The sequence below is a fragment of the Rhinolophus ferrumequinum genome, chromosome 4 (assembly GCF_004115265.2).
Source record: "Rhinolophus ferrumequinum isolate MPI-CBG mRhiFer1 chromosome 4, mRhiFer1_v1.p, whole genome shotgun sequence".
Classification (NCBI taxonomy): Eukaryota; Metazoa; Chordata; class Mammalia; order Chiroptera; family Rhinolophidae; genus Rhinolophus; species Rhinolophus ferrumequinum.
In genome coordinates, this window is record NC_046287.1 from 75,626,788 (window position 1) to 75,652,151 (window position 25,364).

Consider the following 25,364-nt stretch of genomic DNA (forward strand, 5'->3'; position numbering starts at 1 on the left):
AAATGAATTAAAATTAAGGAAAATAAAAGAATTCAATTCCTCATTTTGCACTAGCCACATGTCAAATACTCAATTAAACCACAGAGGACAGCATAGATAGAACATTTCAATCTTCACATAAAGTTCTTTTGGATAGTTCTGTTCTAGACATTTTCTTCCACTCTATTCATGTGGTTCTAACATTCACGTACTCCTTTATGGTTTACCAAATGTTTTCTTATCCATGTTTTTACTGAGTCCTCACTATATTATTGGTAGGAAGCCATTAGTCCAAATTTCTTTATCTGTTGCTGAGTAACAAATTTCCCTAAAAATTAGCAGCTTAAAGTGACAAACATTTATTATCTCACATAGTTTCTGAGGGTCTTGAGTATGGGAGCAGTTTATCGGGGTGACCTGGCTCAGGATCCTAATGAGGCTCCAATTAAGATACCTGCTGGGGTTGTAGTCACCAGAAGGCTTGACTGGGACAGAAGGATACGCTTTTCAATCTTACTCTTGTGGCTGTTAGAAGAAGGTTTGAGTTGCTCACCATGTGGTCTTTTGGCTTGCCTCAAAGCAAATAATGAGAAAGAGAGAGAGAGAGAGAGAGGGAGAGAGAGAAAGAGAGAGAGAGTTGTGTTATTGTCTTTTATTATAACTTTATCTCAGAAATTAGAAGCCATCATTTCTGGCTTTTTCTATTGTTACACAGACCCTGGTTGGTAAGATATGGGAAGAGACTACTCAATGGTGTGAATGTCAGGAGTTGGGAATCATTGCTGCCCATCTTAGAGTCCAGCCAATCACACTGCTATTAAGACGTTCAGTAACCTGCCAAGCTCACACAGCCAATAAACATTAGATGCAGAACTCTCACGTAAATCCTCTGACCTTTAATTCCTTTCTTCCACAGCACTTCCTCTTTACCCCTCTAGGTACTACCTCAACCTCCTTAAACAATTTGGCTTTTTTGTAAAACAATGACACAGACTAATAATCTTAACCTGCAAATATTATAGCTGAGATTCAAAGGATCTCAGATGTTAGATTAATAACAATTGTTGCTCTCCTTTTCTTTGCTGTTTTTCAGGAAAAAACAGTTATAGGAGAATAGGAAGAACAAGAGTATGTTACTGGTAAACACTCTTGACCAAAGGACTCTAGACAGACTCCTTCTACAGGTCTTGAATTTGGTACCCATCGTTGTTGGGCCTGCATCACCCAGTCTTAGCAAGAATCCTATTAAATTCGTTTAGCCAGAGTCACCCACCCTAGATATCTAATCAAATTTTGTCATCTCCCACATTCCCCAAGTAATATCTGATAACCTTGACCTGTCTTCAGCAAGAATCCTGTCAGATCCCTTTAGCCGGAATCCCCTCTTACCCTTGATATTTCTTTCTTAGTAATTTTTTTTTAATCTACCGACCTCCCCCACCCCAAGCCAGCTCCTTTTTCTTGATGTAGAGTTGAGCCCAATTTCTCTTTCCTGCTGCAAAATGCCATTGCAGTAGTCCCTACATGTAACATGATAGTCCTGAATAAAGTGTGCCTTACTGTTTTAACAAGTGTCTTAAATAATTTTTTTCCACACTATTCCAGAACAAACATCAAATGGAGTGGAGGAGATAAGAGGAAGATTACTTTGTTCTTTCTCTCATACACCTACCCTCGCAGGAGAAGGAACTTTTTACAAACTGTTGCTTAGAAAAGGAGCAGGAGCAGACTATCTTCTTTCCTACACATATAAAACAACAAAGCAACTTAAAGAAAAACTTATCTTCAACCATAGCACATCCTGATTTTTAACTTTTTTTTTTTAAGTGATTTATTTCAAATAAAGGGAAAAGTGTGGACAAAGTTGGCCAAAGTGAATATAAACTGAGTTTATTTTTTGGCTTGCCATTTGATATTGGCAATCAGAGGCACAAATAGATTCAAATTCCAAATGTCATAGATTTACTCACAGAGAGCACCCCAGTGGACCGCTTTATTCTTCGGTAATTATTTGACATCAGGATTTGGTTAACATTCACTGTAGAGTCTAGGAAATTACTTCTGATGTGTCCTTACAAAGCTACTGGGAAATGTGCTTTGGACACCTGAGAGAAAAGAACAGTAGGAATGAAGAAAAATCTTTTAGTTGAACAAATAAAATTTCACATTCTTAGTTTCATCTTAGTTATGGTAGAAAAATGGGCAGTTGGCAAGACTGAATCATTTTGTATGTATCTGAAAACTTCTTTCTCACCATTAAGGGAAAGCTCTAAGAGTCCTTCAATATTGTCATTATAATCAGTCTCAATTCCTAGTGACCAATGAGTTGAGGAAGCACTCCCGCTTATTTTCGTCTTTCATATAATTCCCAGTATATTTAAAAAAGGATTAGCTAGTGGTGGGAGATGATGACAGGTACAAGTATCCAAATCCTAACACAATCCTGCTTGAATAAGATGGAAGCTTATGCTCTCCCATAAAAAGAAGTATGTCAACTATAATTTAATATATATAGTCACGGGACATGGAGTACAGCATAGGGAATAGAGTCAATGGAATTGTAACAGCTCTATACGATGTCAGAGAGGCAATAGATTAGGAGAGGGGGTTATCACATTGTGAAAGGTGAAATGTCTAATTATTGCGTTGTTTTGTACACCTGAAACTAAAAAACAAACCAAAACAAAAAAAGTTTTGAGTTAAGCTTGACTCCAGAGAGAGTTGATTCAGTGTCAATGAGAACCCTCATCTGCCTTCCCCTGTTTAGGCCGCATCCTCAGCAAGTAAGATAGCTGTAGTAATCCCTGACATGGCTTCCTAAATCTAAAAATGTCCGTAGAGGGACATAATGTCTCTCATGGATCTCTCTTAGGAGGGAGAAAATTTGGTTCCAGAAGCCTCCAGCAAACTTCCTCTGATATCTCATTGGCTACAATTGGTCCACATGCTCATGACAAGGGGTAGAAAACTACATGATGGGCTCAGATAGATCATCTGTTAGAGAAAGAACATTGGGGGACTATCACAATTTTCATGTCCCAAATGGAAGCCTCTTTAATTTCTATAGCAGATTAGCTTTTAGGATCAAAAATTTCTACCAAAAGTATAGATAGAGGGAAATTTCCATATTGTCATATAGGAAAGCATAAACGAAAGAGAGAAAGAACTAGAGAGATCAAGAAACACTAGCCGTTCCAGACCAGGAAAAGGAAAACTGAAGCGTAAGTTGAAATGCTGATCATGAAATCCTGTGAGATAGCCCTTTTCAGAATTCATTGAGCCTCATTGGTATGTATTTTTCTGCTGTTCAGACTAAACAAGTTAAAAGCCAGACAATTTTAAAGAGAAATGTGTGTCAGAGCACGTATATATACCTAGGAAAATAGGCAAACCAAACAAATAATGCATGTATAACATATATATATTCCTAAACACAGTTGGTGATGTTCTTACTCTGTGACTAAAGGAATCACTTTTCAACAATTTTTTTTTTTTTTTGTATCCATACTCAGGGTTGCTGCTATTAATAGAAAGGAGAATCTTCTTCCACCCATCATTTGATAGTTTTTTGTTCTCCTCTTAGGTTGCTTCTCAAACCACAACATTGCTGACAACAACAGCCTTGCTTCATAAAGCGTAGAAATGAGGTTTGGAGTGTAAGGAGCTAATGTATTACATTGACAGGCGTGTTGGCTATGAAGACAGCCAGCCTTGGGTTTCAGTCCAAAAGGTAATTTAGCGTGAGTTATCTAATCTACCTAAACCTCAGTTTCTCATCTATAAAGTGGCAGTAGGGTATTAATTGCTAATATCTTGCGGGAATTTATAAGAATTACATGAGATAATGCATATAAAGAAGCTAGAACAGAGTCTGGAGCATAACTGGCATTAAATCGATGTTACTTACTGCTATTGGTTCTACAAAGCCTCATGGCTGAGATGAGAGGGGTAGGGTGAGAAACAGTGGGTAATTTGAGGGAAAAAATGGCAATGTAGTCCTTATCTTCATTCTTTACTGGTATCTCTCACAACCAGTGAGGCAGATTTTTTTAGATCATTTTAGAGATGCACCTTTATAGAAGAAAGTGAGACTCTCAAAATTCAGTAATAACCAAATACACTAGATTTTATGTGGCAAAGACAAGACTCAAACCAGATTTACTGACCTCAAGTGTAATGTTCTTTCTACTACCTCTGTTGAGAAAGTATTTTAACAGTTTCTGCATGATTCATTACTTACTGTTCAAAAAAGTAGACTTGGAATCCTTCAATCACTAAGCTGGAGAAGCATCACAAGAATTACATTTATCCAGCAAAATCTGCTCCCAAACCACTTCGGCATGTTGATCATATATTTGTAGGGACAGGAAGTCAGCAACCAGCCTATTCCACTATGTATTTATTCCTAAAATGAAGATATACTTTGTCCTCCTTTTTTATTACTAGCTAGCCGTCCACTAGGATATTTATAATGCCTCCAAATATTTTCCCGACTAGCTATGGCATCTGGAATTTCACCATTAAAATCAAATTTTATCCTTAAGGTACAGCTTTAAGAAAGTTCTCCTTCTAATGTACTTTGAAGGGACCAGGAATATTAACATATTCGTACCCATAGTTAACTGCTACTGATCCTTATCAGATTGACAAGTTGTCTGTTCTAATGGCCCCTTCTTGGAGAGTACAGGCAGATCCCAGAGGAGAGCTGTATGTGAAGCGTAAAACAATTCGAAAACAATGGGAAAGTGGAGAGGGCTGAATAATAGTATGTCACCTTCAGGAAGTGTAGGCAGAAAGGGGGTGCAGGCAGATGAGAAAGCAGTGAAAAGGAACAGAGAGAGGAGGCCAGAAGTCAGTCAGCCAACTTATACTTATTTAGTCCTAGGATAGTTCCTAAAAATGCCTTAGAATTTTTTCTTGCTTTAAATTCAGTATATCCTCTGGTTTTAGTTCTCAGCAGTGATTGAAAACAACTAAAAGGCCATGTTAATATTTCTTAATCACCAAACACACCTAACTCGTTAAATCTTGAGTCTTTTCTCATTTCACTGAGCATATTGTGATACTTTATAAGTATTTGTGCAATGAGTGAATCCTTCTGTGATTTTGTTTTTTACTTTGGAAGTGACTCAGTATTGGATGCATCAAAATGATAATACTTGAAGTAGCCTTTCAAATTCCATAGCAAAGTCTTTAGCAGTGTTGCTCAATAGAACTCGGGGTCATGATGAAAATGTTCTTTAATCGGCCCTGAACAATACAGTAGTCACAAGACACAAGTGGATATTAAGTACATGAAATGTAGCGAGTGAGAGGAAAGAACTGAATTTTAATTTAATTTAAATAGCCACTTGTGGCTAATGGCTACCTATGGTATTGGACCAGGTGGGTCTAGAGGTTTTATTAAAAATTTTCTGCCCCTCTCACTTTGTTTTTAAAAGTAGCAATTTGGATTTATTCTATTAATTATTATGTAGAAGTTCCCCTCATTTGTAGTCTTCTTTTTAAAATAGAAATAATTAGATTTAGCTATGATAACTCTAAAGATTAGTACAGCAAACCAAATTGATTTGCACAGCAGTGTCTGGAGGGAATTTATGTGTGTCATTTATAGGAACTTGTAATACATGGTCAATTTCTAATTTCAACTATTGACGTAAAAGGAGAGAGTCTGTGTAGCTGAAATAGTGAAGCATGAGGAGTGTGTCCTCTGCACTGACAGGTTGGCCTTTCAAGGCAGTCTTTCCTTTGATGGCCTCCTCCCTCCTCAGGAATCTGGCACCTTCCCACTGTCCGTGTCTGCTGGGACACGGAAAGGCCTCTAAGGTCCTTTCCCATAGCTTTCCATCCTTCTAGCCTCTCTGTACCCTCCCTGCCCTTTCAAATCAAAATGTACCTTGAATTATTTGTGATGAACTCCCTTTAACTCTTCCTTATTTTATAGATGAGGAAATGGAAACATTGCAAAGAAGAAGGGTGGGTAAGAAAACTAATATTAACTACTATGTGCTTGCCAGACACTTCATATGATGCTCAGTAAAAAGTGCTGCCTGAATGAATGAATGTTATCTCCCTGGCAAATAAATGGCATTCAATAAATACTTTTAATGGATAAATACACGAATACATTTTCACCAGGTGGAACAGATATTATTGCTTTATCACAGATGAGGAAACTGAAATACAGAGAGGGTATAGGACTGACTTCCTGAAGGCTAAGCACACACAATACTCCAACAGTTGATCTTTGCCTTTCAGAGAGGGATCAGCTAAAATCACCACTAGATTCACATCGATGGCTGCAAATGCAGTGATAGAAGCTGCCCTCCAGCCCCCTCGCCCTTTTCTAGGGATCTTCGAATTTTAATGTCAAGTTTCTAGAGACAGTGTCAACCAACTCGCAGAAGTATCTCCCTGGGAATTTCACACTGTTCAGGAGGTTTTATTTTGGTATTTACCGGCATTAAAAAACAATTCCACAGCAGATATTTTCCTGGGGTCTGGACGCTTACATAAAAACGACGCATTCATTTATAAATTAAACTTCAATAGTGTTTGCATTGATCTTAGTCCATATTACGAGGAGTAGACGATTAATTTGTGTATTGGCCCCTATCACTATGGATGACTTGTAAGAATCAGTAGAAATTGACTCCTCCTCCATCTCTTCCCCCACCCTTCGGAACCTTCTATGTTTACTTCAGAGTACGGTCTAAAAACGTAGGCGCTTTAGGAAAGGATTTGAAAATTAAAATATGGCTCCGTGATTTTCAACACAAAGACCACAAACAGTGCTGGAGCACAAGAAGTATTTAAAAAATATCACCTCCAGAAGTTGGAGGGCTACAAAGTAGAAGTCGTCCAGGCCAGTCTGCAGAGACTGTTCGTGATTCCAGCCCTGCAAAAACCCGGCAGGCGACACGTCGCGACGAATTTCAGCTGCAGAAGAGGAAGAGCATCACCTGCAGTTCGAGGCGTGGGAACCGCTGCCAGAGGGGGCTTGAAAGAAAGAAAGCCAGAGAGGGGGAGCGCAGCGGGGCTCGGGGGCCGCTCAGGTGCTAAATGAGAGGACCGCCAGCGTTCTGCGGAGCCCGGGAGACACCGCAGGGTAGAGGTGGGCAGACGCTGCACCAGAGGGACCGCAGCTGCGACAGGAGAGACGGCTACAGCCGCGCTGCTACTGTCCAGGAGGCGGACCCCGCGGGAGAATCCCTTCCGCGCCGCGGGGCGGGGGTTAGGCGGGGCGCTGACGTCACCACCCCTCCCCCAGCTTCTCCAAGAGGGAGGGAGTGAGGGAAAGAGGCAGTGATCCGCCGCAGCTCCCGGCCGCAACTCCCAAACTAGGCGGCTCGCTGCTTGGACTTGTCCTGACAAACTTGGCTTCTCTTCGGCCCTCTCTCTAGCCCTGGCTCACTCTCATCTCGCTTCCTTTCGGTGCTCAAGTTTCACCCAGGACTGAAGCCTCCGGAGATGCGTCCACCTGGGTCCGGGCACCGCGGGCGGATCACACTCTCGTTGGAGACTCGCTGAAGATCCGAGGAAGGCAAAGTTGGTATTTCAGACACGGCTTTTAACAAATACCCAAATCGCGTGGAGATTACGGAGCTGCCAAGGACTTTAAAGCGGAGCACCGAGGACTCGGCTGGATTGGTGAGTTCTTTGTTTAGTGCAAGCTTTATGTATTTAAGTTTCAACGTAAATGAAATTACGTGGGGTGTTTGGCTCCAAGCTAGTGCAGGGAAGCGTGTGCATCCTAACAGGCTCTCCACTCCGCGAGCTGCACACTCCTCTGGCTGTGCATGGCTCAGGAATGAAAGATTGATAAACACAGATTTTGGAATTCATAAAATACATTCATAGTACTGCTCAAAAGAACTTGAAAGGCTATGCTATTTGTGCATTATTTAAATGTAACTTATTATAGAAATGGTGCCCAGGGAGGGCGCATCAGGGGAAGCGTGATTTGCAGTGGCACAGCGCCCTCTAGTCCGGACACCCGGCAAGGCGCGCGCTCTCTGCCGAGTTCCTCGCGGACCGCGAACTTGGACCTGCTCCTGGGACGTGGGCGTGAACTCGGTCGCCGGCACCCCAGCTTCACTTACCACACACTCCGGCCCATTCCGTATGCAATTTACAAATAGCTTGGGTGGATTGGATGCAGAGGCGGTGCTGGAGGACCACGTTTTTCTTTTCGGGAACTATCTTCCATCTGCTTAATTTCCAAAAGCCTTTGAGGACAGGGTCGGAGGGTTGACTATAGAAAGGACAAACGTGGAGCTTGAACTACCTTTCTCTTTCACGTGAAGGTAATTCGATGATAGCAAAAAGGCACTTCTATTTCGTTCCGTTGGGGCTAAAGGATCAGTAAGAACGTGGCAGCGCGGGAGTCTGAAATCTCTCTCTGGCTCTGCTTTTCTGTGGCGACCAAGTGCAACTTCTTACAGGCAGTTAGGTTTCTCAGGAAGCCTGGAAAACCCGGGTTCCCAACCAGATGTTTTATCTCGAGTAAGCGTTATTTATAAATAAATGGTAATTTTCTCCAGGAATCCTTTTGTGCCATTTAAAAAATCTTGTGATTTCGTGTTACCGGATCGTGTCTTTTCACTTTTCACTCTTCCCCCCCCACCCGCCCCACTCTCCAACTGTTGGTGTGTCTTGTGTGGTTGTGTTTTGTTAAGTTAGAATTCGGCAAGAGGCGCAAACCGGTTGAGCTTGGAGGTAAGGTCACCTACTTAAGAGTTATTCCCTGTGTGAAATTGACCTATAACATCAGGAGCACTTTGCGCAGTTGTGGCGGTGGCCAAGTGTTTGGATGATAGTGTTTGCTGGGTGTGTGAATTTGTGTGTATTCTAAATAATGCGCAGGGAATACACTACGTATTCTTAGTGCTTAGAATCAGCACACTTATTCTACAGGCATTATTTTTCCTTCCCAGCCATAATCTGCTAGACCTTTATTTTTTCAATCACCTTCTTTAAAGTGGTTTAAGGGAAGACTGCATTACTAACTTTGAACCAAGGAAATTCTCTCTTTAACCCTAGAATCCCTCGCTCCCATCTTCCTCGCAGTTCCCCCTGCAGCCTCCTCCACCGGTTCCGGGGAAATCAGATCTCTGTGTCCTCACAATGTTAAAATGTTCGAGCCCAACAAACTTTCCGAGGTCATGTCCGCCCTCTTCCCGGGGCTGTTTCCCAAAGCCCAGGAGCATTCCAAGCTTCGGCTGCGTCTCAACTGCACGGAGCCCCCGTCTGGAGCTTTGCTAACGCTGAGGATGGGCTCACAGCGGAGAACGCCAGACTGCGCACCTCGGCCTGGGGGGAGTTCCCGGAGGGGGCTTCCCTCTCTCCCTAGGGAACTTGCAGTTTCGCGTTTGACTGGTTTCACAGTTTGCTAGGTGTGACTTACCGGCTGGGAAAGCGCACGAGGCGGCACAACTGCCTTTTGTCCCGCGATGTGGGAGTCGGGGGTGTCTGCCGACGTTTGGGTTCCTAACCAGGGTCGGAGAGGTTATGGGGTCTAACTTGCTCTGCACTTAAAGGTCGAGGAGGAAGCGCTTTCATTTTCCCGGGATATTAATATAGATTGAAGAAGGAAGTCGATTCCGACCTAACTGCATTCCTTTTCAAACACCCCCCCTTCTTCTTCTCCCCCATCCCCCCCCCAACAATTACAGACCCGGAACCAAGGCATTGAAATGCAGATTTAGGAATTCCCTGAAGGTTCTAGAGAATCTAAAGGGAGGCGTGGGAAGCTGTTTCATTTGCCTTAGCTGACTTTTTTTTTTTTTTTAAGCTAAACAAATGTTTTCCCTTTCGTAGCAAGAAACATTCCATATTCTCTGCACAAATCTGTGCTGGCCGTAACTACCGTCGGCACTAGAGCAAGCCCCACACTGTTCTTCGGAGTGTCGCAAGATCACCCTGGGCACTTGCTTGTTTTCTCGCATGGAGTTGGCTGCTGTAGCAGCAGGGGAATCTGTGACCGGTGGCTGGACGTTGTTGCCCGGGACCCCGGGGGCTAATAGTCCCGCCGCCAGGGAAAGTCGGATCGAGTTTCCGCGCTGGAGAAACGAGCGCCGGCGCTCGCAAGGCGTGGCCGCGAGCGGAGGGATCTAGCTCGCGCCGGCCGCCCTGGGAGCGGGGCGCGGGGGTGGCTAGCCGCGGCCTGGGAGTGGGGCGTGCGGGCGGCGAGGGCTGCTCGGCCACACCATGCAGCCCTGTAGGCCCAGTGAAACCCCCGGCAGACCCAGTCCCCGCTCGGGGGCGCGCTGAGGCGGCGCGGTGTGCGGCCCCCGAGAGCGCCACCGCCACTTGAGGCCAACTTTGCTGTAAGTTTGATGGAAACGAAGTTGGGGCTCGCGGGCGGGTGGGCGAGGGGCTCCGCGCCGCCGTTGCCAGTGCCCGGGAGGCGTGCAACTTGCTGCTTCGGGGTGGCGGCTTTGGGGCGCCAAGGTGCTTTTCCCAGAGATCCCAGCTGCGGATCCTGTTTCTGCCGGAGCTCTGGAAAAGGGGATGAAAGAAAGAGCCCGGCTGGAAGGTGGCAGTGCCGTGGCGCCTGCCCACTGGAAAGTTCAGTGCTGGCGGTGGATTCGGCAGCTTGGCGACGAGGCGGAGGCGGAGGCGGGACGGAGGGGTGGGAGGGGGCGACGATTCACGACGTGAACGGAATGGGAATGAGCGAGCAGGGTGCTGCTGCGAGCCAGCTGCAGGCTGCGGCAGCGGCCCCAGACGCACAGGTCTGGTCCTGGAGCCATTGCTGGAAATCAAAGCGGCGCCGCGGCGCGGGGCTACCGGGCGTCCCCGGGGCGAGGACTTCCGCTGCGCCCTGGAGCTGGGAAACTTCCCCACGCGCTCCACTCTCTTCTTTCCGGTAATACTCAAGCCAGCGAAGGACTTAACTGATCTCGCTGCTAAGTTAATTCTTCTAATTTATGAAATAGTATCCACAGCGGAGGTGAGATGAAAAGAGAGGCCAGTAGTCAAGAGGTGGCATCTTTGAAATGGAGTCGCAGAGGTCTCCCAGATGTTTTGCTCCCTCGAGTGCTGCTCTGAGATTTAATTACTAACTGGTTGAATGTAGATGGCAAAAGGTGCGATTGATAGCGGACCTAAACCTTGCACAATGTACTGTTTATCAGTTTTTATCTCTTCTGAAAAAAAAAAAAACACTTGTGAAATCTATTTGTAAAGAAAAATTCTGGTTCTTCAGTGCTCTTTCTTACTCAAAGTGCCTTCTTCTAGGAAGCTAGCTTTCTGTTATCTCTAAGAGTTTTTGTTCCCACTGATGTGAATTGCAGAGCTTTGAAAACAAGGACGCAATTGTATGCATTAGGGAAGTAAACTCATAAATGTTTTCTATGTAAAGTTTTGTGTGTGTGTGTGTGTGTGTGTGTGTGTGGTTTTTTTTTTTTGCATGTTTCTGAACTATGGTTTCATTAAGTGGCTTTTGTTAAGCAACTACCTGGTGCCTGGTCGATTAGATTTTTTTGTTTTAAAAACTGGATAGTAACAGTGATTATTACAATCGGAAAAGATTTAAAAGGCATATTGTCTCGTTATTTATTTATCTTTACAAAAGCAGATTATTAAGGCTTCATATATTTAGAGATAGGTTTCAATATTTTAAGAAGATACCTGCACGTGTTAAAACGGGGTAATGGTGAGATTTTTCCATCTTACTCTTAGAGTTGTTGTTATCCAGCACATCCAGTTAGTACACTCTTGAAAATTTGTTTCTCCAGATATGTAGGTTAATTCTGTTATTTGTCTTTGTGTTTTAGAAGGACAACCCTGGTTCCACAATTAGAATTATTAATTCATTTTTCCTTGTTATATATTTATGCTTTAAAATGAATGTAAAATACTTCAAACACTACATAATGTTAAAATCAGTTGACATAACTGTTATGCCAAACATGGCACTTAACAAGTTCAGTTTAAAGTTTGATTTGAATAAAGTGTGCATTTGTGTACCCATTTCTTGAAAAAATGAACATCTTAAATGAGCGAAATCCTTTGTCACTCAGGAAGTAAGATTGCTAGAGGACTTCATAAAATCATTCAGGCCAACTGTATATTCATTTGTATCTTTTAATTAATCACTGGAAGTACCCCCAGTGGGTTCTTAGGTTAATAGATCATTTAAATCCATGTTATGGACCGGTGCCAAAAGAATCTAAAAATTATGTGCAGACTAACACTGTTTTCATTCCTTTGATCCCATGCCTTTCTAGTGTATGTGTTTAGACATAGCCTCTTGAGCCACCTTTGAGCAGTCATTTCTTTGAATGTTATGGGTGAAAGAGATCTTACAGATTATCTGTTTTAACTTCCTTATCAAGTTTACCACCACCTGTTTTCTACCCAAGTTTGGCTGATTTTACATACAGTCAATAAACTGAATCAAGTTAATGCGTTATTGTTGCATTAAATGTTGTCTTAGTGGCCTAAAGGTCCTGGTTTAATAGCTGGAAGCCATAAGGCTAGTTGTGTGTTTAATCTTTATGAGTGGGAAGTTGCAGTCGGTAAGCTCTCTTTTGACTAAATTATATAGACGATGAAGCTAAACTCTGTCTTTTTGACTCACGTAATCGTTCAGTTTGCAAGTGTTAGTTTATCCTAGGCACTGGGAAAGGAGTTTTTGAAATGAGTGATGCAGTAACTCATTTAACGAAGATCAGAAAGTTGCTGTTTTCTCTTCTTATATCTGAGAGGAGCTTTTTATTTCAAAAATGTATTTAATCTGATGAAGAATCTGTATATTTCACGTTTTAAAGTTTTTTAAAAATTCATTTAAGTCCCAGATTTAAGTATATTGCCAAAATTTTTGCTTAATTCTGAAGTTTATTACATATATGGAGATAAATCTACAATTAAAGGTCTTCTACAAACCACTTAAGAAAATCAGGAATTATGTAATCCTTATCCTTCATGGAATATTCAAGTATAGAGCTTCGTAATAAGCTCTGCAGTACAGACACTGATCTGGCATCACCTCTAGCCAATTTGGAAGCGTTTGGAGGTGGGTCGTGATCTCTTTCTGAGCTGCTGGAAATAAGAGCCATCTCCAGGGCAGCCATCTGCAGTGTTGTTACTGGCCTGGTGGTTGCACCTGGGTTTTCTGTTAATTTTGGAACCTTGGATGTGTTATTATCCACATTGGCCCTCCTTTCCTCTCTCCCCTCCTTCAGTTCTGTCTTCCTTTCTCCCTTGTTAGTCCTCATCCATCTGCTCATTCAGGAATCCATCAGCTGTGGATCTCCTCTGTGCCAGACACTAATTGGGCCAGACACAGTTGACATTGTGAATAAATCACATTTCCTGCCCTCATGGAGCTTACAGTCCAGTGGGTGAGAAGAACAAATAAGTAGTCAATCATATCCATTCTGCTAAGAGAACCATTAGGATCAGGGTAGTTCACCAGCACCTTTGTGACGGGACCTAGGGAAGGTGGATATTAGGATAGGGTGAGTTCTGAGGGAAGAATGACTCAGGAGGAACTCATTCAAGGAGAGGAAATGACATGTGTAAAGCAACTATAGAAACCTTAATTAGTTGTCAAGTCTTAATTTAAGGATTAAGGATTAGTTGTGACTTGATTGTGGTGTAATAAATGGTGATAAAAGAGACCTGAGACCTAAACTAAGCATGCCGGGTTATGTTTAGGAAAAGGGTTGGTTGATTTATCATCAATGCTTCTTTAATCCTATGTTCACCTGGTTATGAATTGTTTTTTTCATTTGTGTAGGTAGAACATAGAAAATAGATGACTAGGGCTCATATTTGTTTACAAAGAGAGGATAATTTTAGGGCAAGGGTTAAGAAGAGAAAGAAAGAACTATTGAAGAAAAAGGTGACAATAACTAAGCTGTAGGCAAGGAGTGACGGGCAGGAGAAAGTAAAATAATAATGTTTGCCTTATCTTTTCGAAGGGAAGAGGTGGAGGTGTTACAAGTTTAGAGTCCCTACCGCAAAATGGGTTCATCAGCTCAGGACAGCTGGGTAGTTTCAAGTCTGTGGGAAGTATACTTTTTTGGTTTGAAATAAGAAGAGTGGGAGATTAAATTAGAAAAGTAGGTAGAAGTCAGATTATCAAAGTTCTTTAATACAAGGCTAAGGAGAGTATACTTAATCATAAGGCTAAGGGGAAACACTGAATATTTGCAAACTAGGGAATAACATTACAAAGATGTTTTAATGAGATTAATTTGATTGCAGTATATAGGCTAAATAGTATGGGGACCAGAAAGCAGGACCACCGAAAGGCTATTCAGATACTGTGCCTGAACAAATACAAATATGAACTAGGTTGCAGCAACAAAAATGGAAAAGGAACAATTTTGAGAAATTGAGAAAGAAAAAATGTCAAGTCTGGATAACTTGGTAGATGTGGAAGTTTGGCAGTTAAGAATAAAGGACCATAGAAATTCTGAATTGTGAGACAGAGAGAGAGAGAAAGGGAGAGAATATGTTACCTATGGAGGCTGTAAAGATTTTAGTCCAATCTCTAGTTTTTCAAATAAAGGAATGGAATCCAAGGATTAAGTAATTTCCTTCAATTCACACACACACAGTTAATTAGTGACAAGGTCTGGGCTAGACCACAGGTTTTATGTCTCCCAACTCTTTCTATTTTATTTAATTTCTTAGGTTGCAAATTTGCATGATTTGGGAAGTAGGAAATACAGTAGAATCTCTTACAGGCATACTTCATTTTATTGCACTTCACAGATACTGCGTTTTTTACAAATTGAAGTTTTGTGGCAACCCTGCGTCAAGCGAGTATATCAGTGCTATTTTTCCAACATCATTGGCTCATGTGTCTCTGTCACATTTTGGCAATTCTCGCAATATTTCAGACTTTTTCGTCACTACTCTATTTGTTATAGTGATCTGTTATCAGTGGCCTCTGATGTTTCTATTGTCGTTGTTTGGGATGTCATGAACCACACATTATAAGACTGCAAACTTCATGCATAAATGTTTGTGTTCTGATTGCTCCTCCGTCCAGTCACTTCCCTGTCTCTTTCCCTCTCCTTGGCCCTCCCTATTCCCTGAGATACAACAATATTGAAATTAGGCCAATTAATAACCACACACGGGCTTCTAAGTGTTCAAGTGAAAGAAGAATTGTACTTTTCTCGCTTTAAATAAAAAGCTAGAAATGATTAAGCGCAGTAAGAAGGCATGTCAAAAGCAGAGGCAAGCCAAAAGCTAGGCCTCTTGCACTAGTTAGGCAAGTTGTGAATGCAGAGGAAAAGGTCTTGAAGGAAATTAAAAGTGCTCCAGTGAGCACACAAATGATAAAACTTTACAGCAGCCTTAGTGCTGATATGGAAATCAAACCAGCCACAGTGTTCCCTTAAGCCAAAGCCTAATCCAGAGCGAGGCCCAAACTCTCTTCAGTTCTTTGAAGGCTGAGAGAGAAAGCTGTGGAAGAAAAGTTTGAAGCTAACAGAGGTTGGTCCTTGGGGTTTAAGGAAAGAAGATGTCTCCATAACATAAAAGTACAAGGTGAAGCAGCAAGTGCTGATGTAGGAGTTGCAGCAAGTTATCCAGGAGATTGATCTAGCTAACATAATTAACGAAGGTGGCTACACTAAACAATAGATTCTCAATGTGGACAAAACAGCCTTCTGTTGGAAGAAGATGCCATGTAGGACATTCACAGAGAGAAGTCAGTGCCTGGCTTCAAAGCTTCAAAGGACAGGCTGACTCTCTTGCTGGGGGCTAATGCAGCTGGTGACTTTAAGTTGAAGCCAGTGCTCATTTACCATCCTGAAAATCCTAGGGCCCTTAAGAATTATGTTAAATCTACTCTGCCTGCGTTCTATAAATGGAACAATAAAGCCTGGGTGACCTTACATCTATTTACAACTATTTACATTGTTTACTGAGTATTTTAAGCCCACTCTTAAGACCTACTGCTCAGAAAAAAAGATTCCTTCCAAAATATTAGTGCTCATTAACAATGTACCTGGTCACCCAAGAGCTCTGTAGAGAGGTACTGTGATATTAATGTTGTTTTCATGCCTGCCAACACAGCGTCCATTCTGTAGGCCATGGATCAAAAAGTAATTTTGACTTTCAAGTTTTATTATTTAAGAAATAGATTTTGTAAGTCTATAGCTTCCATAGATAGTGATACCTCTGATGGATCTGGGCAAAGTCAGTCGAAAATCTTCTGAAAAGAATTCACCATTGTAGATGACATTATGAACATTTGTGGTTCATGGGAAGAGGTGAAAATATCAAGATTGACAGGAGTTCGGAGGAAGTTGATTCCAGCCCTCATGGGTGACTGAGGGGTTTGGGGATTCAGTAGAGGAAGTGATTGCAGATGTAGTAGAAATAGAATTAGAAGTGGATCCTGAAAATGTGACTGAATTGCTTCAATCTCATGATAAAACTTGAATGGATGAGGACTTGCTTCTTAGGGATGAGCAAAGAGAGTGGTTTCTTGAGATGGAATCTATTCCTTGTGAACATTCTGTGACAATTGTTGAAATGACAATGAAAGGTTTAGAATATTATATAAACTTAGTTGGTAAAACTGGCAGCGTTTGAGAGGATTGACTCCAATTTTGAAAGAGTTATACTGTGGACAAAATAGTATCAAACAGCATTGCATGCTACAGAAAAATCATTTGTGAAAGGAAGAGTCAATCAGTGTGGCATAGATTGTTGTTTTAAGAAATTGCCACAGCCACCTCCGCCACCACCCTGATCAGTCAGCAGCCATCAACACTGAGTCAAGACCCTGCACCAGCGGAAAGATTATGACTCCCTGAAGGCTTAGATGATGGTTAGCACTTTTTTGGCAGTAAAGTATTTTTTAATTAAGGTACGTGCATTGTTTGTTTAGACATAATGTTATTACACACTTAATGCACTACAATACAGTATTAACATAACTTTTATGTACACCGAGAAATGAAAAAAATTGTGTGACTCACTTTATTGTGCTACTTAATTGTGGTGGTCTGGAACCAGACCCACAGTATCTTCTAGGTCTGCCTGTATTTTGCAGTGGGGAGTGGGTGAAAAGGCTATATAACTTAGGTCTGATGGTATCTCAGTAGTGTTCGGTAGCACTCGAGGGAGTTTAGGGCTGGAATGTTGGATTCTGCAGTGATCCTTCATGATTAAGGCATAGTGATGAGATCATTAAGGGTGATAATGTGCATGCATACGAAGAGTTGGAAGACAGAAGTGTGTGATGCCAAATTTTAAGGTGAAAGAGTCATTGTAGAGTGTAAAAGAGTATTGAAGAGAATCAGGAAAATAGTGTCATTCATTCTTTATATGTTATGGATTGCTTCATTGTTTTAGGCAAGTCTGTGACACAGAGGCATTGGGGAGAGGGATTAATAGCGTCAAATGTGACATTAAGTCCCGGAGGATGCGTCCTGAGAAAAAGGTCATTTGGTTTGACATTAGCTTATGGTGCCAGAAGAAGCTATTTCTGTTCCCAGGGTAGATCTGAGGTTGTGCAGAGCAATTGAGGGCCAAAATCATGCTCTTAGAGGAGAGGAAATTCTAAGGAAGTCAGGGTAGCACTAAGAAACTGTTTTTTTGGAACTCTTTACCAATATAAGACAGAGAAATAGGGTGTTAGTTTGACGGAAGCGAAGGTTTGAAGGAAGTTGATTTTCAAATAGGGATGAATCTGTGTACTTGTAGACTGCAAAAGGTGGCCGTAATGAAAGGGTAATTTCAGTGGGATGTTTGGGTGGGAGAGAATTTAGGGAAGAGCTGCAGAAGAGGCAGAGTTTTATGGTATCAAGGGTGTCTTTAGTTGTGGGTAGGATGGGTCCCATCTCCTGAGATGTGGTAAGAAGACAGAATGGGGGAGAGAACCTTTGAGGGAGAGGAAGAAGAGAGACTGTCTACCTGATGACTTCCATTTTCTTATTATACATGGAACATTCACATTCCTCATCCATTATTTAGTGAAATTCCTGTACGTGTACCTAAGTACACAGGAGCATTGCAAATTTGACCTGCAATAAGACCTTAGTAATTTGGGAGTGAAAGAGGTGGCCAGTGTTACTTTCTGGCTACCCTGCCAAAACATCATTTGAATGATTGCTGTTTGCAGAGAAAAATACATTAGGTGAGATGATCTTAAATCACAAGAGATAAACACTCTATTTATTGAGCTTCTCTGTGAGCTGAGGTTGCCCTGGAGTGTGGTTGAGGAAAAAGTGGTTGGAGGATGCGTAATAGTGGTCGTGTTTCTATGTGAGAAGAGAGTGAAAGCAGTAGTGCAGGGATGCCTGACCTAGCCAGAAATGTACACACAGCCCTTGTTCGTCTATCTCTTTTATTTTGCAAAAGCACAGAACAGCTAGAAATAGTCATCCCAATAATGCCCACAGACGTGTTTTATGCATTCATGTAGTAGGTAAATTACATACAGAGTTATTGGAAGTAGTAAATGATATATGATATATACTATGCTTAAAGCTGCTGTTCAATTCTAGGTTCATAGTTGGGCCTGCACAGTTCTACTGAAAAATGTATCAAGATGGCTTAAAAAGATTTTGTATGTACCCAGAAAATAAAGATCTACCCATTAATTTTTCAGTGTTAAGTGCTTACGAAGTATGACAATTAGGTTTGCGAACTCATCCTAGAAAAAGTGGTACATATCTCATTGCTGAATATCACTACGGTCATCTCTGATGTATTCCCCTTGTGAAGCTATGCACCGATCCCAGCACCTAGTCCAGCCTTCAGAGCAATTTGGGAACTCTTTTTCTGGAATGCCCATCAGAGCTGTCGTCATATTACCCTTGATGTCTTGAATGTCATCAAAATGCCTTCCTTTCAATATTTCCTTTATCTTTGGGTAAAGAAAGAAGTCACTGGGGCCAGATCAGGTGAGTAGGGAGTGTGTTCCAATACAGTTGTTTGTTACTTGCTAAAAACTCCCTCACAGACAGTGTCATAGGAGCTGGTGCATTGTCATGATGCAAGAGCCATGAATTGTTGGTGAAAAGTTCAGGTCATTTTCATCTAACTTTTTCACACAGCCTTTTCCACATTTCCAAATAGTAAACCTGGTTAACTGTTTCTCCAGTTGGTACAAATTCATAATGATATCACAAAAAGTTAGCAACATCATTTTGACTCTTGATTTGGACTGACGGAACTTTTTTGATCATGGAGAATTGGCTGACTTCCATTGTGCACTTTGACACTTAGTTTCAGGATTGTATCGGTACATCCATGTTTCATCACCAGTGATAACACGGCCCAAAACATCGTCTTCCCTCTTCAAAAGGTCTTGGCAAACTTCGACTCTCCTTTGTTTTTGTTCATCAGTGAGCTCTTTCGGGACCATTTTTGTACACACCTTTTTCATGCCAAGATTTTCAGTTAAGATTTTCCTGTTTCTCTATCGATGTTTACTTGGCCTGCTATGCTTCTCACAGTCAGCCAACGATTTTGATACACAATTTGACAAATTTTTGCAATGTTTTCATCAGTTCTGCTTATACTGGTCATCCTGACCTCTCTTTAATTAGTGACACGTTCTCTCCCCTCAGAAAAATGTTTAATCCGTTTGTACACTGCCCTTTTCTTCATGGCATTATCCTTCTAAACTTGGACTAAACATGTTCCTGATTTCACTTCCACTCTTGCCACGGTTAACAAGAAATTTAATGTTTGTTTGTTGCTATAATTCAAGCTCAGACATTCTCGCAACAGCACACAAAACATGCAACAACAATGATGAACGCCATTCAGCAAGACACCATCACACATTGACACGAATACAGCTGTGAGACACTGATATACCAAGGTTATGAAACCTCACAGAACTGTTTGTACAGTGCTGCCAGTGTAAGCGCATGGTGGCAAGTTCACGAACCTAATTGTCAGACCTCATATGCTGAAACGCTATCTATGACTATTACTATGTTTCCCCGAAAATAAGACCGGGTCTTATATTAATTTTTGCTCCAAAAGACACACTAGGGCTTTTATGTTCAGGAGTTGTCCTCCTGAAAAATCATGCTAGGGCTTATTTTCCGGTTAGGTCTTATTTTCGGGAAAACACTGTATAATGTAATTAGAAAAATATGCATATTTTTTTCTGTTATAAATGTTATCTGGAAGCTGTGAATTATTGTAGCTGAGTAACAAAACAGGCTTTCTTAGTAAGATAGAATACATTTATTTGACTCCCATGAAGTGATTTTAGAGATCATTAAACATTTATTTAATACATAGTATTTTTAAAAAACAAGTAACTTTCTTATTTTGTTTTTTTCAACTTCACGACATTTTTCTTTGAAAATGTTATATTCCTTGCAATTTAGACATTTTAAAAAAATACTGTAAAAATGTGACACTATTCAAACTGAACATTGAATTCTGAATTTCAATAGTAAGTTAAATTCTAGTGATTCTCTCACAGATGTTGGTACAAAATGTCAGTCTCATCAGGAGAGCATGATGAGTGAGAACACAAAGTTTTTGGATGTTTTTCCGTATTTTTATCACATGTAGAACGTGAAGTTTTGTTTCCCAGTGTGTAGAGGACTAGAATAACTAACGATCTGTGTAAGAATTGTGACTCCTAAATAATAAATATACAACATTGAATAGAATTTGTGCATTGTGTAATGCTGTGTCCCACTTAATGTCCTGTCTCTGAGCAGATGAAACACTTCTGAATCTTCAGATTTAGATCTAAATATTTGAATTTATGCCGTCATGTTCTCAGCCAGGGATTGTATTCTGTTTTGTGAAGAATGTGCAATCACAGTAATTGACTGTGGAACACTTTACATGAAGGTCTCCCTAATGAAATATGAGCATAGTAATGTCTGAGTCTTACTACAAAAATTATTATTTTTCTCTTCTTTATGGATTTTTAGAGATCTTTGCTAAAGATATTTAAACTTTGGACCCGAGGCCGTTTCTCCTAAAGACATAACTTAGTAAACATTGTTTGTTTTCACTTTGGTGAAATCCTAAATTACTGTGAGTTCAAGTAGTGTGATCACCTTCTAAATATCAAAGTGTAGCCTTTGGCTACAATGGTTTTTGCAGCTTAGTTTTCATAAACGTGAATTCTAGGTAACAATGTACTTTTTAGATGAAATGATATGAGTACCATTTTTTCTCTTCTTCATCTTTTTCGTTTGTTTTGCATAGAGCAACAGCCATAGTTTTATTTATTTATTTATTAATCATGGTATTTTATAGTGAAACCTGAGTTCATAGTTCTTACATTACTTTAAGGTTAACAGAATCTCCTAAAGATGGACTCTTTTCCTTATCAAAAGAACTGCATTTAATAATTTATTCTAGTTACAGTGGCATTCTGTTAGCCAACTTTGCACAGTACATTTAGTGTTTTTTAAAGTCTCAGTTATGAATGTGGTGCAGAAAGTTTATTCCAGCCATGGGAACTGTGGTAGGTAAGTGGTAAAAGGTGGTGGAGGTGTTTGGGAACCCAGTTGTGAGAGGTAAGTGGGTGGTAGCAGAGGCTGTGACCAGACCGAATGAGTGAGATGCCATAGTGAGAAAACAGCTGCAATAACTTGACATGTTGGGCGTTTTCCTGGTGACCTGGGGGATAAAAAGGGTGTCCAGGGCCTTTTAGTGGTGGTGGTGGGCACAGCATGGCACCAGCCAGCATTTATGGGTCATTTATTTTCAAGCTCTAATGTTAGGCTTCAGATGTTCAAAAAGATTGATTTACTTACGTGTCCATTACACCGCTGTTTCTTGGTTCTGCTACCTCAGCAGCTGCTTTATCTCCTTTGCTGGTTACTCTTCTCTGCTCTCCTCTAAACCTTGGGTAGCAACAGGACTCAGCTCTTGGTTTTTTCCTTCTCTCTCAGTGCTCTGTCCGTTGGAGATCTTAGTTTTGTGGTTTTAAATAACCATCTGTTATATTCTGATGACTCTCAAATTTATATTGCTAAGCTGGACCTCTCCCACACATGTAACTGCCCACTAAATCTTTACAACAGACATTTCTGTCTTAAGTTGTTCAAAACTGAACTCCTCATCTTACTCCCTAAAACCTCTTCCTCCCTCATTCCCTCTCTTAGTATCTGACAGCTCAGTTCTTCCTCAGCACACACTCCTTGGAATCTTTTTTGATACCTCTCTCTTTTTCTCTTCCTACCTCAGCCCTTCCAATTCATCAGCAAATCCTGAAATAGATCCAGACTCTGACCACTTCTCCCCACCTCCACCATTACCATTTTTGGGCTAAGCCTCCATGGTCTCTTTCCTCTACTGTTGAAGTAGCAGCCTTCTGACGGGCCTCCCTTCAGCTTTTACCCTGGCCGCCCTGCATTCTCTTCTCAACACAGGTACCAGAGCCTCCCTTTTCCCTTTCTTAGAGCACGCCACACTCCCTGTTCAGAATCCTCAAGTGGTTTCTCATTTTTTTGGTGGTAAAAATCAGTCCTGAAAATTACCCTTCACCCATGAGTCCATACTGACTTAAAGGAATGATTGAATAAATACACAAATGGGAGAGAACAGACAAATCTCTCCTGTAGAAGAATTCTAAATAATTCATGGAGCATACCTCTCCATTCCTTAAGTGTGGGCTGGGCACAGTGACTTCCGGCGAAAGAGTATAGTACAGCAAGTGGGGAAAAAGAGTAACTTCAGTGTGGAGAAGCCTGACAAGCGCTACTTCAGCTAAATGAACAAGTACAACATCAGCATCGATGAGTCATGGTGACGTGATGATGTGATGTAAATGGGACGGTACCTCTCGGATCTTCTCCCTCAAACACATAGCCTCAGGGTAATCATGAGGAAAACATCAGGCAAATTCCAATTCAGGGACATTCTACAAAATACCTGACCAGTCCTTCTCACAACTGTCAAGGTCATTAAAAACAAGGAACGTTGGAGGAACTGTTACAGTCCAGAGGAGTCAGAGATGTGAAGAAGTGTAGCGTGGTGGTCTTGAGTGGGAGCCTGGAACAGAAAATGGGCATTAGGACTTAAATAGTGAATAACAGTGCATCTCTGTTAGTGCATTGGTTGTGACAAATGTACCATAATAATGTGAGACATTAACAGTAGAAGAAACTATCTTTGAAACTATTCTAAAATTGAAAGTTTCTTGAAGAAGAAAAAAATCCCTCACTGCCTTCCTCTCACCCATGTACCCCAGCCACAGTGGTCTCTCTATTGTTTTCCTAACTAGGCTTCTCTGCTGGAAGTGATTTTGAGCCCCAGGGGACATTTGGCAATGTCTGGAGACATTTTTCTTTAGGTGGTGGGACAAAGTGATACTACAGGCTTTTAGTGGGTGGAGACCAGGAATAATACTAAACATCCTACTGCGTGGGACAGCTCTCCCTCCACTGCTCCCTGCCCCCCCGCCCCCCAAAAGAAATCCAAAATGTCAATAGTGCTGAGGATGAGAAGCCCTGGTCCTTTTGAATTTAGGGCCCTCTCTTTCCCTTCAGGCTCCTGACCACAGTCTCTCTTGCCCTGCTTTATTATTTTTTTTTCTCCTTAGTACTTAATCATCATCATCTTTGTTTCCTTCTTTGTTTGTCACCAGGCAATGTATTTACCATGAGGATTTGTTGGTAGTTTGTTTGGTTCACTTTTGTATCTTTAGCATCTAGAAGTGTTCATGACACATAGTAGGTGCTTATTAAATATTCATTGAATGAATCAAATCATTGATGAAGGGAGTGAATGAATGATAAAGATAACATACACCCAAAAATTCAGACGGAAAAGTGAAAATGTAAACCATCCTCCAGCTGTCCATTCTCCGGAAGTTACACTGTTAACAGTTTATTTTTTTATCTATTAAGAATTTTTCTGTTCTTTTTAAAGCACATTCATGTACTCTGCACACAATTTATCTCCCCTCCTTATTTTTTTGTTTTTACAAACATAAGTGGGATCAGTTTAGTTTTTCCAGTTAATATAGCTGAATATCTTTACATATCAACATACAGAGTGCTGTCTTACTCTTTTTAATGCATAATATTTTACATGTAGAATTAAGCAAAAATATTTTAATTGCTTACAATATGATCCTGATATAATACTTTGTTGTAAAGTGGATAATAGTAATAATATGTCCCCTAAAACAAAAGATAGTGGCTGTTCAATATCATCTTTTTGAGTGTTCTTTAAAGCATTTTCTTCATATACATATTTATTCCTACATTGTATAATAAATGCCTGAGGACAGGGATCTCTGTCTTTTAAAATAGTCTTTTAACTCCACGTACCTTGCATCGTTTGTCCCGGTTCCTGTAGGTGGAATAGAATTGAAGTTTTCATTTGTTTTGATAAAAATTACTGGATCATTGTATAATATTCAAATTTCCCTGAGTATGAGAACTGTTGACCAAATGAAGAGATAGTTTTAGAGGGAAATTGTTTTCTTATTTTCTAAACTGTTCTTCTAGAGGCCAAAAAATCGGTCTTAATTTCCTGATGTTCTCTGCTGAGTAGAAGGCATGATAACTAGAGAACAAGTTACAGTGCCCAACTTGAGCACGATTCATTATCAGTTAAGCTTCTAATGGCTTTCAGCATATCAGGTCCCCCCCCACCCAATGACATGAGTAATGGGGCAAAGTTGGCAGTAGCTAGGTGAGTTAAGGTGCTGTAAATTAATGTTGCCATGTTAATTTCAACCTGGCTGTTAAAACAGCCCTCCCGTCCGCTGTTTCACGTTTGGTAGCATTCACATTTTGTGAATATTCATTTGAGAGTCACTTTGCCAAGGGTACGGAGCTGTCCTCTACTCTCCGTGCTGGGATGTTTTGTGAAGCTACATTGATTTACAAAGTGAATTTGTTGGTATTTGGGGCACAGTTGGTCTGAAAATCATTGTCCTGCTCCCTTGCCAGGCCTCAGCCCAGTGGACTGCCTCCTTTCCCACTGGCTAAAGGCAAGCCTTTCTCAGGTGTCCTTTCCTTCCGCCTCTCCCTCTGACCCGCCCACAGTGCCTACCGCCGGCTGCATTGATTGGGCCCTAGTCTGTGTGTGTTAGCTTAGGTGATTTGGCTCTTGGTGTGTGTCTTGTGTTCGGGTGACAGGTTGTTCCGTGCCCCAAAGACAGTAGGCACTCTGAGCGTTGGTCGTTGACAGCAGTGGTGATAAAACATTCATGTGGTCAGTGAGATGTGCTACGCTGACTTAAGAAAAGTTTTGTTCACCATCAAGCTGCTGGTTTGCCTTTTGTAAGCTGTTTTTTTTTTCATTTGTTTTTTTTTCTGGCTCATGTGCTGGTTCAGAAATGACCTCAGTATTACACTTGAATGATATAATTATTTTAATACACTTAAATTGTCATATACTGCTAAGTGAGCCAGTAAATCCTCACATTATATAGGGAGTGAACTTAACCATTCTTATAA

General features: G+C 41.1%; 1 protein-coding gene across 12 annotated transcripts in view; it reads left to right on the forward strand.

The window, feature by feature from the left end:
- Positions 1–7,277: 7,277 nt before the first annotated feature.
- The window catches only part of FAT1 (FAT atypical cadherin 1), a 125,950-nt gene continuing 107,863 nt past the window's right edge, over positions 7,278–25,364 (forward strand). For 11 of the 12 annotated variants that reach the window (XR_004422905.1, XR_004422904.1, XM_033104996.1 and 8 more), the window contains exon 1: positions 7,278–7,629. The gene's annotated coding sequence lies outside the window, so the exon portion shown is untranslated. Of the gene's footprint in view, positions 7,630–10,117; positions 10,308–25,364 lie in introns of those variants that run through there. The other variant, XM_033104997.1, reaches the window with a different exon arrangement.